The following is a 15,019-nucleotide window of genomic DNA, read 5'->3' as shown; positions in this document are numbered from 1 at the left end:
ATACACAAGCATTGCCTCTTAAGGAGGACTTCAGTCAATTTGCCCGGCCCGGTAACAGCCGGGTCTCCAGACTACATGAAGTTTTAAGAAGTTACCTCGATGCAAATTGCTTATGCAAAGCAAAACAAAGCAATAGTTCACAAGGAACTGAGCAACTAAAGTACCTGGAAACAATCAAACTCAGTCAGTACTCAAGCAGACAAACTATACAGCAAACAATCAAACAGTTTAAACAATATAACACAAAGCAAGCTCAAGGCTTAAGCCCAAGCTCCAACACCTACAAAACAATGTTATGTTAGTGTACAAACATCCACAACATCAATTAAAATCAACTTGTATCATTCTCCATGTACATTGCTTTTTTTTTATCCTGAAAAACCAAGCAAACATTAGCAACTAGACCACTAGGCCAAGCCTAGGGTCCCAAAGCAAGAAAAAAATTAAAACAGCAAGGTATCCACCATCCAACATCAAATTAACATCAAACAAGAGCAAACATCCTTGGTCTCATGTTTATATCATCCATCAAGTTCAATTCATGCACAAAACAATCCATATTGGTTCAAATGAAGCACCAAATATACAAACAGAAGTATTGCATTCAAAGCCATGCCAAAACACATCAAAAAAATCTCAAATTTAATACACCTAAACAGGGGTCAATCAAGGTCTACCATGTCAAATTTGAGCTCAATTGGGCAAATGGAACCATGTCAATGAAAATCAACAAAAACAGACACAATTTCATGCTCCAATTCACACCATCAATGCATACATCCACTTCAAAAATTCATATCTCATTGGAAACTAAAAAGAAATGGATGAGACCAAAACAGGGAGGTCCTAACATGTGTCTAGTTCATGCATATCAAATTTCATGGCCATACAATACAATATGAGGATTTCCCAATCAATCTACCAACATGTATCACATGAGCTTGCAATTTCAACAACCAGAGATGAAAAATCATGATTAAATTGAAAATGCAGTGAAAAATCCTACAAAAATTCATTAAGCATCCTAACATGTCAACAAGTCATCACGCAAAATTTCAGCCAATTCCAACATGCATAGGTCATCCAATTAAATTCAACAATTTGACATCAAGAGGTGTGACACAAATTGTCACACCTAAGTTCCAGAATTTGCTGCTCTCTAACCAGGTATCAAAAATTCATGAAATTTACATATAAATAATCCTCAATGAGTCAAGAACCACCACAAAAATTTTCAGCCATTTATTTTATGATATGAGTATTTCATGATCAAATTGCCAAAATGTATCAAAATGTGACATACATTAGAAAAGCCTATGCCAAATAAAATATTTACCAAGCACAACTTTGACCAATAGGTCAAAAAAATCCTACACTCAAAGACAAAGTCAACACAATTTTTTCCATATTTTTCTGATTTTTTTCTATTTTTTCTGAATTTTTTAATGTGTTAAATATTTTCTAATAATTAAATGAAATTAACTAAAAATCATCAATGGCATTTTTGTAAATCTTTTGGCGCCGGCGGGAAACAGTTTTTTTTGAATTTTTAAACTGAAATTTGGATCAAAGCGACTATTTCATCTTCTTCCTCACGCGAATTTTCCAGAAAACTTGAAAAAACGAAGAACAACAAAAGTTAACGAAAATGGACAAGCCTATAGCCGTTGGATTCGTCTTTCCACACACAATCCGAATATCACTTCAATTTGTCCTAACAGTTCCTATATCTTCCAAATCGAGTGAGTTAGGGTTTATGCTCATACTTTCATTTCCAGATTTCTCTCCCTACAGGTCACTATTTCTAAAACCAAACACATATCCATGATCTACATAGCAAGGCCTTTCTAACGCATACAATCATTAAGCCTATCATGAGAATCGAAAATCCAACATACCTGGAATGGCCGTGTGAAAACAGTGTAGTTAGCGCGTGTTTTGCTGAAACAGAAACGGTACAAGCTCATGGAAAGATGATGCGAAGCTCAGCTCCCTTCAATTTCGCTCCTATTGCTCAAACTTCGATTTCACCATGGATGGAGTGATATTGGACAGCTGCGATTCGATGCACTTCATGCTCCAACTTTCCAAAACAGTCCAAGATAATGATTAGAGAAGATGAATGCAAAAGGAATTATGGAAATTGATTGAGTTTTGGTGAAGAAACTTGGAATTGAAGTTTTTTTGTTCTTGAGAAAATGGAGAGAATTTGGAGAGTTTCTAGATCCAACTTTGGAGAATGTGATTTCTGTTATGATTAGCAAGTGATTTAGAATATATATGTTGCACTAATCCATCACTAATCATGTAATTAACCAATTTAGCATGTTAAGTGATAATGTAATTTTGCAAATGGAGGGTAAAATGGTAAATGCACTATGACAGCTAGTGCCAGCTGTTTTGACAGCTCAAGCAATCCCCAAATGCCATATGTAATGTGTAGAAACTTGTTTCATGTCCATTGGTGGAGTATTTCTCAAAATCACATGTGTGTGGTAATTGATCCATTTTTAACATTTCATTTTTCAACCCAAAACTCAAACCATGTGCATTAACCACAAAATGAATATTCAAACACACTTAAAATGCCATTCCTGAGGTGTTGGAAAAAGTCCCATTCAAAAATTCCAATTATTTTGACATTTGGACGATTTTGCCCCTGGTCCAATTCAGCTGTCCAGTTGAAAAGTGACTTTTTGCCTTGGCCATTTTTGAACAAATCCAATGATGCACCCTCAAAATACATGTCAAATGGAGTTTGTGCATATAAAGAACTTGCAATTTGGACAAAGTATGTGGTAGTTATGGCCTCCTGATTACGGGTCTTTTCTGAAATTCACTGAGCCATATTTTGCAAACCGTACATTGGATTTTCAAGTTCTTGGGCTTTTTGGAAAGGTGAGAACAAGATCTACATCTGTCATGTTGAACAATTTTTCATTTGAAGCTTCCTTGGACTTCTGTTTTTGAGGTCAAAAACTTTCCATTTTTGGAAACTTCAGTTACAAGTCACTTGCTATTTTTGGCAGTTTTTGTCCTGACCTGATTTTCTTCATTTTTAAGCTTTGAGATGTCATATAACACTTGTCCCAACATGAATGAAATGTGTCTAACTTGTTTTCACCTCCAAATCCATCAAATCATGTACAGTTGACCACAATTGACTTTTCATCTGATAGATGAATCTGGCAATGCATAGATCCATCTGAGCTCCAATCTTCAACTGAAATGGCTCAAGGGTGAAACCCTAGCCTCAATTATCTCAATATAATCATATAATGAACCCCACATCCACCATAGACCCCATCTCCTGATTATGCCCTGATTGGCCCAATGCAACTGATTAGAGTTGACCAGTGGTCAAAACCCTAATCTCAAGGAATCTTCTTCAATCTTCTGATGACATCCAACCATGATGATGATGATGTATCCTTGCAATCAAGATGAAGACCAACATCCATTGGAGAATCATGAAACCCTAATTCATAGCCCAATCCTCAGATGGCTAATGATCAGTCAATAAACCCTAGGCTTGCACTTTGACTTCCTCATCTTCTGATCAAGACTTGGGAGGATAGCTTGCACAATGTAACCACATGATATGCAATATGAGATGCCTAATGACCTAAAATGAAATGCAAATATGATAATGCTAGTCCCAAGAGAGGAGGGCAAATTTTGAGGTGTTACAGGGAGCACATTCAAGGAAGAGCCGTTGTCGATCAACACGTGAGCCAGGGTGATCCCCTCACACTCGATGGAGATATGCAGAGCTTTATTGTGATTCTTTCCTGCTGGCGTCAGGTCAGCATCGGAAAAGCCTAGGCCATTGTCAACAGTCAAATTAGCAACATAATGTTCGAATTGATCGACGGATGTTTCTTGAGGCACATGAGCGGTCTTCAAGAATTTCATCAATGCATTGGCATGGGATTCAGAGGATAATAACAAGGACAACATTGAGATTTTAGACGGAGTATGCCCCAATTGTTCCACTACATCAAAATCGCTCTTACGGATGATTTTCAGCATCTCTTCCATTTCCTGTTTGGCAACATCTTCAGAAGTAACTTCGACCGATGTCTCTGACTGAGGAGGATTGACTGGTCTTTTTCCTCGAATTTCGGGAGCGGGAGGTGAGATTTCTGGGGAGTAGATCCTTCCACTTCGAGTAACTTTACTAGTCCCCACAATATCATTAGGATTAGCAGAACTACCAACCTGCTTTATGCCATGGATGTAAACGTCGCCTCCATAGTTCCACAGAATAGCTTTGCTGGAGGAATATGGCACGGGGCCAGGTGCGGTAATAATCAGGGGAGCCACTTTGGGCTCAGCGGTAATCTTCACAGGCACTCTAGTAGCGGTAATCTTCACTGGAGCTTTGGACCTAGCAATCACAGATACCTCTTCAATAGAGTTGTCCACCTTAGGAACCCTTTCAAATAGAATTGTACGATCATCCATCAGCCGTTGAATGCCGTTCTTCAACTTCAAACAATCATTGGGTCGGAGTACACAGAGATCGCAACCTTCAGCACAACCTGGAAATAAACCAGCTTGCAATAAATTCTTCTTAACGATCAGGAGAGGAGATGCTAAATCAGCAACGTCAGTAACGTGAGAATTGTCGTCCACAACATTAACATTCTGGTCATGATTAGGCATAGGTGCTGTGATGACATTGGGGGTCGCCGGAGGATCAAATTCAATTTCTCCAGCGTCGATCATATCCTGAATCTTGTTCTTCAACAACCAGCAATCATTCGTATCATGCCCGGGGCTATCGGAGTGATAGGCACACCTGGCGTTGGGATTATAACGAGGAGAAGTAGTGTTGGGATTTGCAGGAGGGCCTCTAAGGGTAATCAAATTGGCCTTTAACATACTCTGCAGTGCTTGGGTTAAAGTCATATTGATCTTGGTAAACTGTCTTCTCGACTTGTCTTGTCTGTGTTGGAAGTTCTGAGATGGCGGTGCGGCAATTGTAACTGCCCCAACAGTATGGTCACGATTCTTCTTGTTATGCTTCCTCTCACTGTACACAGCATTTGATTCATTCTTTCCCTGATAGGACTTTTTGGTGCTTGCAGAAGTAGCTGCCTGTATCTTTCCACTTCGAATGCCGCTTTCAACCCGTTCACCTGTCAAGATAAGTTCAGTGAAACCTGACGAGGAACTTCCCAGTAGATGGCTGTAGAATGGGCCAGTCAGTGTACCCATGAACATGTCCACTAACTCTCGATCAGTCATAGGGGGTTTGACTCTGCCAGCCAAATCTCTCCACTTTTGAGCATATTCTTTGAAACTTTCTTTAGAGCCCATAGTCATATTTTGTAGCTGTAGCCGAGTAGGCGCTAACTCAGAATTATACTGGTAGTGCTTGTAGAAAGTTGTTGCTAAATCAGTCCATGTGCGGATGTTAGAGCTCTCAAGCTGATAATACCACTCTAACTGTGTGCCAGACAGACTCTCTTGGAAGAAATGGATCCACAGTTTCTTATCAGTAGTGTGCGGCTGAATCTTTCTCACATAAGCCCTTAGATGCATCTGAGGACAAGAGGCACCATCATACTTAGTGAAAATGGGAACCTTGAATTTGCGGGGAATGACCACATCAGAGACCAGACCCAAGTTTTCGAAATCCAGACCGGGCACTTTCTGCCCCTCCATAGCTAGCATACGTTCTTCCAGCAACTTGTACTTATCATCCTCCGGAGAGTACTGTTCATGTTCATAATCTTCATCGTCGTCCTCAGAATTGACGAGATTAGGATTCTCATCTTCCGAATCATTCTCGGTCTCTTCTTCTGAATCCTTCGGAATTCTAATCTTGACTCCTATAACCTGTCCCTTAAGCCTTCTCCCCGGGTTGATGTAACCCACAGGTTTCTGGTCCTTCTTCTTCTCCATCAAAAGAGCTTTCAGTTCTTCCTGCCCCTTAGATAAGCTCAGCATCATTTCCTGGAATTGAGCATTCTGGGCCTGGAGATCTTTGACAGTTTGTTCGAGAGCCATTGTTCAATCTGTTTGAATCTGCTGGAATCTGTTGGAATCTGTTTGATAGGAAAATCGTGAGAACACTGATCCTTTAGAATACCTGTTATGCGATGCAATGCAATGTATGAAATGTTTTCAAGGACTTTCGGGATTTAACTTTGCATAAACTAACAAAAAGAGCTTTTTTTTCTTTTCTCTTTTGTTTTTGCTTTTGTTTTCGTTTTTTCTGTTTTTTTTTTTAGCAGAGTTAAATCCCTAAATCCTTGAAATGGTTAGTACAATGCCATGATGTTATGATGTTATGTTGTTATGATGTCATGTTGTTAGATAAATAACAAGCACAAGCAAGTCACACAACAATCATTCCTAGGTTTTAAGGCTTGCGTGAGTTCCATAGGTAAATACCCTCCCCACTGAAGTTTGGTTGGTTCAACCTGTCTTAGAATAGTAACCGGGTTCTAGAAGGATCTCAAATCATTGACCTTTCCTTAAGTCCACTTCAGTGCAACACCAAGTGGTTGACCGAAGCTTCCCTAAAGTCCAATCTCAAAGAGTGTAGTATCGAGTCTCAACCAACTCCAGTCGGAACCGAAGCCAGTTATCTCACTACTTTCTAATGGCCAGGATGAGTCAATTAGGGTTCTAAAGGTCTGGTTAATGCTTTTATGACACCACGCGAATGCCAAATATTTCCTCAACTAACATGAGGAACATCAGGACATCCAAAGTGCCACATTAACCGTAGCCATCATTTTGACCATTCCAGTATACGCCGGACAGTCGCGATGATCTCTTGCTACTTACCTAAGGTACACTAGATCCGGGTGTAGGATCTTTCACTCAAGCATAACATACCCAAGCAATCCCTTAAAAATAAATCAGACAAATTGAATAAGTGATCTTGTTTTTAAGGTAACCTCTCTTTTTAAGGTCCCCAGCAGAGTCGCCAGTACTGTCATACGGTGAACTGAACTTTTTTGTGGTTTTAATCGCAATGTCGCGGTTAGCAAGAGTCGCCACCGACTTTTCTTTTATCCAATAAGGAAAGGTGGAAAAGAACAGGAAAAACCTTAATTTAGATTTTGGGTTCGGGAGGTACATTATACAAAGGGAAGGTGTTAGCACCCTTTGTATCCATGGTTATCCATGGGCTCTTAATTGCTCGATCACTTATATTATTTTTGTCTAAAAAAAAGTGTTTGTGAATTGTTTAGAAAAATTGTTTTGAAAAGAGAATTTAACTTTGTAATGATTCTTGTATGAATGTATACAAAGTGATTATCTCGTTTAGTTTTGAAAATTGTTTAGAAAAATATAACTCGGTAATGATTCTAGTATGAATGTATACCAAGTGGTGATTTTCTGAAGGTATTTTGAAAGGTGTGAGGTGTGAAAAAATGTTTTAGGTTGTGAGCCAACAATTAAGAGTTATACCGACCCAAGGTCTTTATGAGTATTTCCTATCCTTATGAGGGTAAAACTGTCCTTATTATTGAGAAATAAGTAGTTTTATCCTTTGGATGTAAAAGGGTCATCGTAGGGTCATCGATAGGTCATTGAAGGCAACAGTTACGAGGATATCTTAGCATTCGAAGGGACTATCATCTTTTAACCGTAGGCAACATCGGAGGGTCATCGAGGGACAAAGTTGTATATTCGAAGGCAACATCCGAGGGACTATAATTTATTTTATGATGATTTAACCGAAGGGTCTTTGCTAAGGGTATCCCCACGTTCGCGGGACATGACCGTAATATCGTAATCGTAAGGCAACAAAGAGAGGTCCAAGATCACTTATTCAAAGGCAAAGTTTTACAATTAATTATATAATTAGGATGAAACTCCATATTAAAATTATTAAAAATAATATATTAAAAAATTAATACATTAGAAATTAATACATTAAAAGTTAATTTAGGATGAAACTCCACAAGGGTATCCCACAAATAAAGTGGAATACCTAGCCAATAACCTTTTCCTGGGATATGTGAACCTTTACGAAACTCAAAAAAAGAAACATGTCAGAACACCAAATCAGGGTGCAATCGAAGATTACACCGGAGAAATATCACAACAATAAATAGGATAGGATGAATAATGCATGGCTATGATAAAACATAAAAAAAAAAAACAGAATAGAAAAGTCAGCTACTGTCTCGTTCGCCTCTGCCTCGCCTAGCGAAGGCCACGGATTTTGAATTTGAAAACAGCCCCATGTTAGGAACTTTGAATTTTATGGCATTTTATCACAGGAATAACATGGTCAAACATTCAGGGTATTCAGGCATATTTAAATTCCCATACGAAAGCAAATTATATATCAACATTTAATCATGATGCATTATATGTGTAGATATGGCCAATTGAAAGTATAAACAATAGAGATACGCAAAACCTGTTTGCCAATTCAAGGTTGAAGGGATTGACCACTTGTAGTATCGGAATAAGTTAGGCAGCGGGAATTGGACGGCGATGGCTTCGGTGCAGATGGGCTGCCTTCAGGGTTTCTTTACTCTGAATTCTCCGGGTAGGCAGGGTTCCTATGCCAAAGTTTCTATCCGTCCTTCTCTGTTCTCTTTCTTTCTTTTTCCTCAAGGTTTTGTTCCAAGGAAACCTCAGAGTGTTTTGCTTCTCTTCCTTCTTTCTCCAGTGAATCTCCCAGTGTAACTCCAAGTCTCCTTTCCTCTACTGAAACTTCAGTATTTATAGACTGATTTCGTGGGTAATGGGCTTGGAATGAGGGAGACCCAAGTCCAAAATAATTTGTTATATTTTATTTATTTATTTTAATTATTTAATTAATTAATTAATTAATTAATTAATTAAAAAAAAAATTCTTTTTTTTTTTTTTTTTTTTTATTACTGAAGTGCTGGTATTTATAGTGATAATGGTGACCTAATGGGCTCAGAATGAAGCCCGAAATTTTTGTTGTCTGTCAGTTTCGCTAGGCGAGCGCGTAGCGAACAGGCCAGTTTGGGCCATTTTCTGGATTGGGCCATCCGTGAGCTGGGCCTTTGTTTCTTCAAGATCAGTGTTATATATGAGTCGGAATGCCTTGCAAAATGTCTTGAAATATTAATGGGCAAATTTTGGGGTATGACACAGGCAAAACTGGGGATCAAAAGAAAAAAAAGTAGGTCCTCAAAATCCTCAACAAAAACAAAGAGAAACAAAATAAGGTGACTGTCATTTCAAGAAAATATCATCTTGAATCTTAATCTTACACGTTTAAACCCTCTTGAAAGTTGAATGTGTGTGTCGAGTTAACTGAACGTAGGACTAGAGATCATCAAGAAGAAGGGGTGGGTTAAAATTAAATTTTGAGTCTCATTTCCTTTTGTTTAGAATATTGTGAATCGTTATAATCTTTAAAAGACCTAATTGATGCAGTGTTTACTCTGAAAGCATACTACAACAAGGTTGCGTTAACCTGACTCCAAAAGTTCTTTGCTAATCATCTGTATTAATTGCAATTTTCCACACTGTGAATGGCTAGATCAACATTGTGTTATGATCATTGACCCGCTCATTATATTTCACCAAATCAACATCAATAAACTTTGATTTCAAAAAAAATCATAAGCACTGCATTAAAATTACCATTTTTAAATGAACAATTTTAACAGCAAGTCAGCACTTAACATCAAAAAAATCCCAACAATATGTAGTCAGTTGAGGAACTTGATCAGGTGAAGGAAGTCCAGTCAGGGGAAAATCATATTGAGTATCGGTTAATCCGAGAAAATCACCCCGAGAGTTGTTTAGTCAGAGGCAAATCACTTCGAGGATCGGGTTGGCGCAAGCCACCGCAAAGAGAAAAATGAGTCTAAATTTCCAAAGGTCGGTCAATCAGAAGTCTACCATTCCAATAATTGGATAATCGGGGATAGAATGTTGCAATATTCAAGCATTGGAGCAATCCATCTCTAGGTCTTCTCATGGCATGCTTCTTCCGAACTCCTTTCAGGGTAAACATCTTCAAAAACACAGTAGACTAGGGCAAATGAGCTACATAAGGGAAGTCCTCTCCATACTTCAAGTTGCTCAAGCAAACTCTATTTTACATCAACAACCTTCGAGTTTGAGACAAGCGTCGAGGAATCATGTTAACCCCTTATCAAATAACCTTTTTCCTTTTGGCAAAGGAACCTTGTTGCAAAAGAAACCTTTTCCATCGAATACCCACACAGAGGCATCTTTGTAAACCTTCAAGTTATTGCATAAATCATTCTCATACATTAATCATGTTGCTTCGCTCTAGCGTTAAGCCATGCATATCATCTCATTCATCGAGCATATGCCCATAGCATTAAAGAGAAAACATTAAAAAAATCAGTTCTCGTCTGGTAGCCTATTTATAACTTCAGTTCTCGTCTGGTAGTCAGTATTCTTTTCAAAACAAGTTCTCATCTGGTAGTACATTTTAAAGTCAATTCCCATCTGACAATAAATAAAAAAAGCAACCAGTTCTCGTCTGATAGACTATTTGAAAGTCATTTCTCATATGATAATGTTTTTTTAACTAATCATACATCATATGTTGTCGTTGTTGTGAAAGAGACATGTCATAAGTTCAGATGTTAGGACTAGTGACTTGTCTCAAGCTCAGATGTTGGGGCTTGGAGCTCAGATGTTAGGGCTCGGGGTTCAGATGTTGGGACCTGGTTCATATGAAGAATCTTTTGTTGAGTTGGTACCACATGCATGAGTCAAGTCGTTGTGCATATGAATTATTTTTTTGGGTTTTGTTGCATTGTTGTATTGATCTACGAAATTGCAATGTATGAACGTTGATGTTTTTCCTTTAGGCTACCCTTGAATTCTTTTGCACCATTATATATTTTGAGCGTATTCTCACCCCTTTGTTTTGTTGTAGTGTTTTTGTGCTCCTTCTTGGGATACAAACAATAAGGTAGATGAGTAGCTACTTTAGAGCTGAAGGATAGCATTGAGGCTATTCTTCTTTTCCAGTTTTATGTGTTTCTAGATTATTGTTGCTCACTTTGCGGGAGAACATTATGTCTTGTTTTATTCTACATTATCGTTGCGAGATTAAATGTTATAACTCATGTTTAAGTTGCTTTAAAGATGATTGCATATTGCTCTGATTGAGTTTAATTTTAAATATAAGTTATTGTTGAACTTATTTTAATGAGTAGTTGTTTTATTGATTAATTCCGCTGCAATGAGCCTAAGTAAAGGCGGGCATGTGATGACAGGTATTTTGAATTAAGTGTCTTATTTTAATAGGTATTACAAAGTAGATTGTTTGTGGAGATTGTGTGACACCCTATATGAAATAATTGTTTATAATTGCTTATTCCTTATAATTTCGAGCAAGGGTTTTAGAGTGTTATAACCTTCATAGCATCAACAGCAAGGATAAAATGGAAAAGGATCTACATAAAAATCCATGTCTGTTAAACTTACTAGTTTTAAAAACAACATCAGAAATAAGACCAATGAGAAGCGGATACCTGATATTAGGAATAAACGGACCCATAATTGTTTCCAAAACATCAATCTACCTGTTAGAAATATAAAAAAGGAAAATAATCAAAAAGATATCTACGAAAAAAAAGGGAAAATGATTCTTCATAACAATGATTCTAACTACGATAATTACCAGAAAATGGAGTTGCCAAAGGGATCAGGATCGAAATCTGGAGTGGCTACCATTGGCTGTGAGATACAACTATTACAAAAGAACATGTCCAATAACTCGAAGAATGGGGGGAAAAGAGAAGAACAATAACATGAGCTACAAAGATAAAATATTTCTTAACATGAAAAAGCCAGGTACCTTAAAAATCAAAGAAACAACCATTTACCGACACCAGAACAACGCTGATAAAGCCATCAACGATAAGGTTGATGCAAAGACGCATTGTACCAAAGAGAAAGGATGGATATTGTGTTACACGGATGCCTAGCTTGATAAATCAAGGGAAATTGGGGCTTGGAGATATTTTCAAAAATGAAGAAGGGGAAATCATAGATCAAATTAATCTAAGTATGAATGGTAGCAACAATCCCATAGAAGCCAAAGTTATAGCTATGATTAAAGCGGTAGAAAAAGTAAATGTGGAAGGGATGATAAAAGTTATTTTTAACACAGATTATGAGAATCTGGTGACTAGCTTTAACGATGATGTTTTCAGAATTTTGAGGAACATAATCGGAGGTTTGATTATGAGATTCAAATAGTGGTGTGAGATGTTGGTCTCGACTAGGGTTCGTTATGTTCCCATAAGTGAAAATATGATGGCGCACAAGTTAGCTCGTAAGGTTTTGATACCGGATCATGATAATGGACCTGAAACCATACAAGATAATGTTGAGCCTAATATAAGATAAGATCATTATTTAATATAATATTGGTTTTTTGTGTAAAAAAAAAATTATAGATTACTAAATCTATATTTAATTAGGTTTTTGTTTTTATTTTTTTCTCCTTTTTTTTATTTGTTTGTTAATTAATTGACTCATGAAATTTTCCCATATATTTAGTAACTTCCACCCTTTTACTTTTAACATATATTTTAATTAAACTTCATACAAATTCATTAATATATTTTATTCACTTATAATTAAAATATTATTTATTAAAATACTCTTATTTAAGTGCTATCGTATTTATAAACTTAAAAAATAATAAAATAACAAATATAATATTGAGACTAATGTTAATTATTAAATAATAGAGTTATATATGTAAAACTACGATGACACAGCGTGTACATAAATAATTAATGTTAATCATAATATTACTAATTTATCAAAATAGTTATTCATAAAATAAATAATTAAAATATGATAATATACATAGATAATTAAAATATCAATAAATAATAAAACTTACTAAAATAATAAATATATTGTATATAAAAATATGAGGATTTTACGGTTGACCTCTTCTTCTTGATCTTCACGGACACACTGGTCATTTGTATTGTATTGGTTGCGATGCCATGGTTTAAATTTCTAGTTGTTTTGTTGGAGCTTGAATTTGGGCACTCATTTTCTCATGACTGTATAATAATGCAATTTGAGTTTCAAGTGTTAATTCTCCAATCCTTATCTTGCCAACAAAGCTTCACTAGCACCAACAAGACTTCTCCAATAACATGCTGCAATATTATTCACCTTCACTTCAATCTTTTTTTAAATCATAGTTGTTTGAGTTTATGATAACATTTTCAAAACCATGTCTACAATCTACTTAAGCGATTATGATTCTATGTTGGCTGATGACTTGAGATATACTGATTATGCCAATGTTAGTGGCAAGGATGATAATGAAAGGATTAATATTAATATCAATAAAAAAATCCACATTCAGACACAAAGAAGTATTAGAACAGGGAAAAGAAGAGTTACTAGTGATAAACAAGAAATGAAAATTTTACCATAAAAAATATTTTTAAGACGCTTTATTGTAAGACTTTGATTAGAAACTTGTGTTGTGTCTAGGGGTGTGTCTGGTTTAGGTAAACCCAACAAATGCATTTAAATTGACTCAAACCAATCCAAAATAGTGGGATGGAATGGGTAAGTGGGTTAATATGATTTTCGAAAATGAAAAACTGTTTAAAATAATTGGTTTTTGGATAAATTTGGACTCAATCAAATCACTCAATCCATAAATTTTACCACTAACTACTAGATACTTTTATTTTTTAGGTCTCTTAATGAATTGATATATATTTGTATTATTAGGTCTCTTAATGAATTGATATATGAACTAACATTTATATTTTTATCATTGGAATTTGGTTGAAGATATAAATGTCGAAGTCAAGACTTTTTTTTTTAATTGTGGAAAATATTTGAACAATATTCTTGGCTCTTTTTTATAATTTGATTAGTGATGACTTTGATTCGTTTATACTTGGTCGCTTTAATTTTAGACTCTTGAATATTTATTATTTTGTTAATCATTTAGGATGTTGAACTTTAACTATTTTGATGTTAATGCTAGTAACTTTAATTATTTTCACAAAGCATGGATACACCGATGGAGGAATTAGAGTAGGAAACACAAGTAGTTATGGAAGAGCAACCTACTCAAATAGAACAAGACCAGCGTAGGTCAAGTAGGATATGTCACCTACCTGAGAGATATGGATATCTCATAATTGATCAAGATGATGTATTACTCATGGATCAAGATGAGCATGTGACCTACCAAGGAGCCATAACTGGTCCTGAGTCTAAGAAGTGGCTAGAAGCCATGAAATCTGAAATGGATTCCATGTACACAAACCAGGTTTGGATGGTAGAGCCTCCTGTAGGAGTTAACCCTATAGGATGCAAGTGGGTCTTCAAAAAGAAGGCTGACATGGATGGTAAGGTACATACCTATAAGACAAGACTGGTTGCAAAAGGATATAAACAAACTCATGGGGTTAACTATGATGAAACTTTTTCACCAGTTGCTATGCTTAAATCTGTTCGGATTTTACTTGTTATTGTTGCATATCATGATTATGAAATGTGACAGATGGATGTCAAAACTAATTTCCTTAATGGGAATCTTCTTGAGGATGTGTACATGACACAACCTGAAGGATTTAACATACCATAAGAAGTCCAAAAGATATGCAAGTTATAGAGATAAATCTATGGATTGAAGCAAGCTTCTAGAAGTTGGAATCTTCGTTTTGATGAAACAGTAAAATAATATGGATTCATCAAGAATGAAGATGAGCCTTGTGTCTACAAGAAGGTTAGTGGGAGCATGATCGTCTTCCTGGCATTCTATGTAGATGACATATTACTCATTGGAAACGATGTTCCTACCCTGCAACAAGTAAAGACTTGGTTGGGGAAATGCTTTTCTATAAAGGACCTAGGTGGAGCAGCCTATATATATTAGGAATCAGGATCTATAGAGATATATCATAAAAACTGCTTGGCCTAAGTCAGAGTACATACATAGACAAAGTGCTGAGACGCTTTAATATGCATGATTCCAAGAAAAGATTCATACCTATGCAACATGACCTGTGTCTATCA

General features: G+C 36.3%; 1 long non-coding RNA gene across 1 annotated transcript; it reads right to left on the bottom strand.

Annotated features, from left to right (window-relative positions):
* Positions 1 to 11,455: 11,455 nt before the first annotated feature.
* LOC127108166 (uncharacterized) lies at positions 11,456 to 12,322 on the bottom strand. The gene is made up of 3 exons (XR_007795973.1): positions 11,805 to 12,322; positions 11,628 to 11,696; positions 11,456 to 11,529 (listed from the first exon to the last, which is right to left on the bottom strand). It is a non-coding gene; the product is annotated as an uncharacterized LOC127108166 (long non-coding RNA).
* Between the last annotated feature and the right edge of the window lie 2,697 nt (positions 12,323 to 15,019).

This window comes from Lathyrus oleraceus, chromosome 7, assembly GCF_024323335.1.
Source record: "Lathyrus oleraceus cultivar Zhongwan6 chromosome 7, CAAS_Psat_ZW6_1.0, whole genome shotgun sequence".
NCBI lineage: Eukaryota > Viridiplantae > Streptophyta > Magnoliopsida > Fabales > Fabaceae > Lathyrus > Lathyrus oleraceus.
The sequence above is the reverse complement of the archived record's forward strand: the minus strand, read 5'-3'. Positions and strand labels throughout refer to the sequence as shown.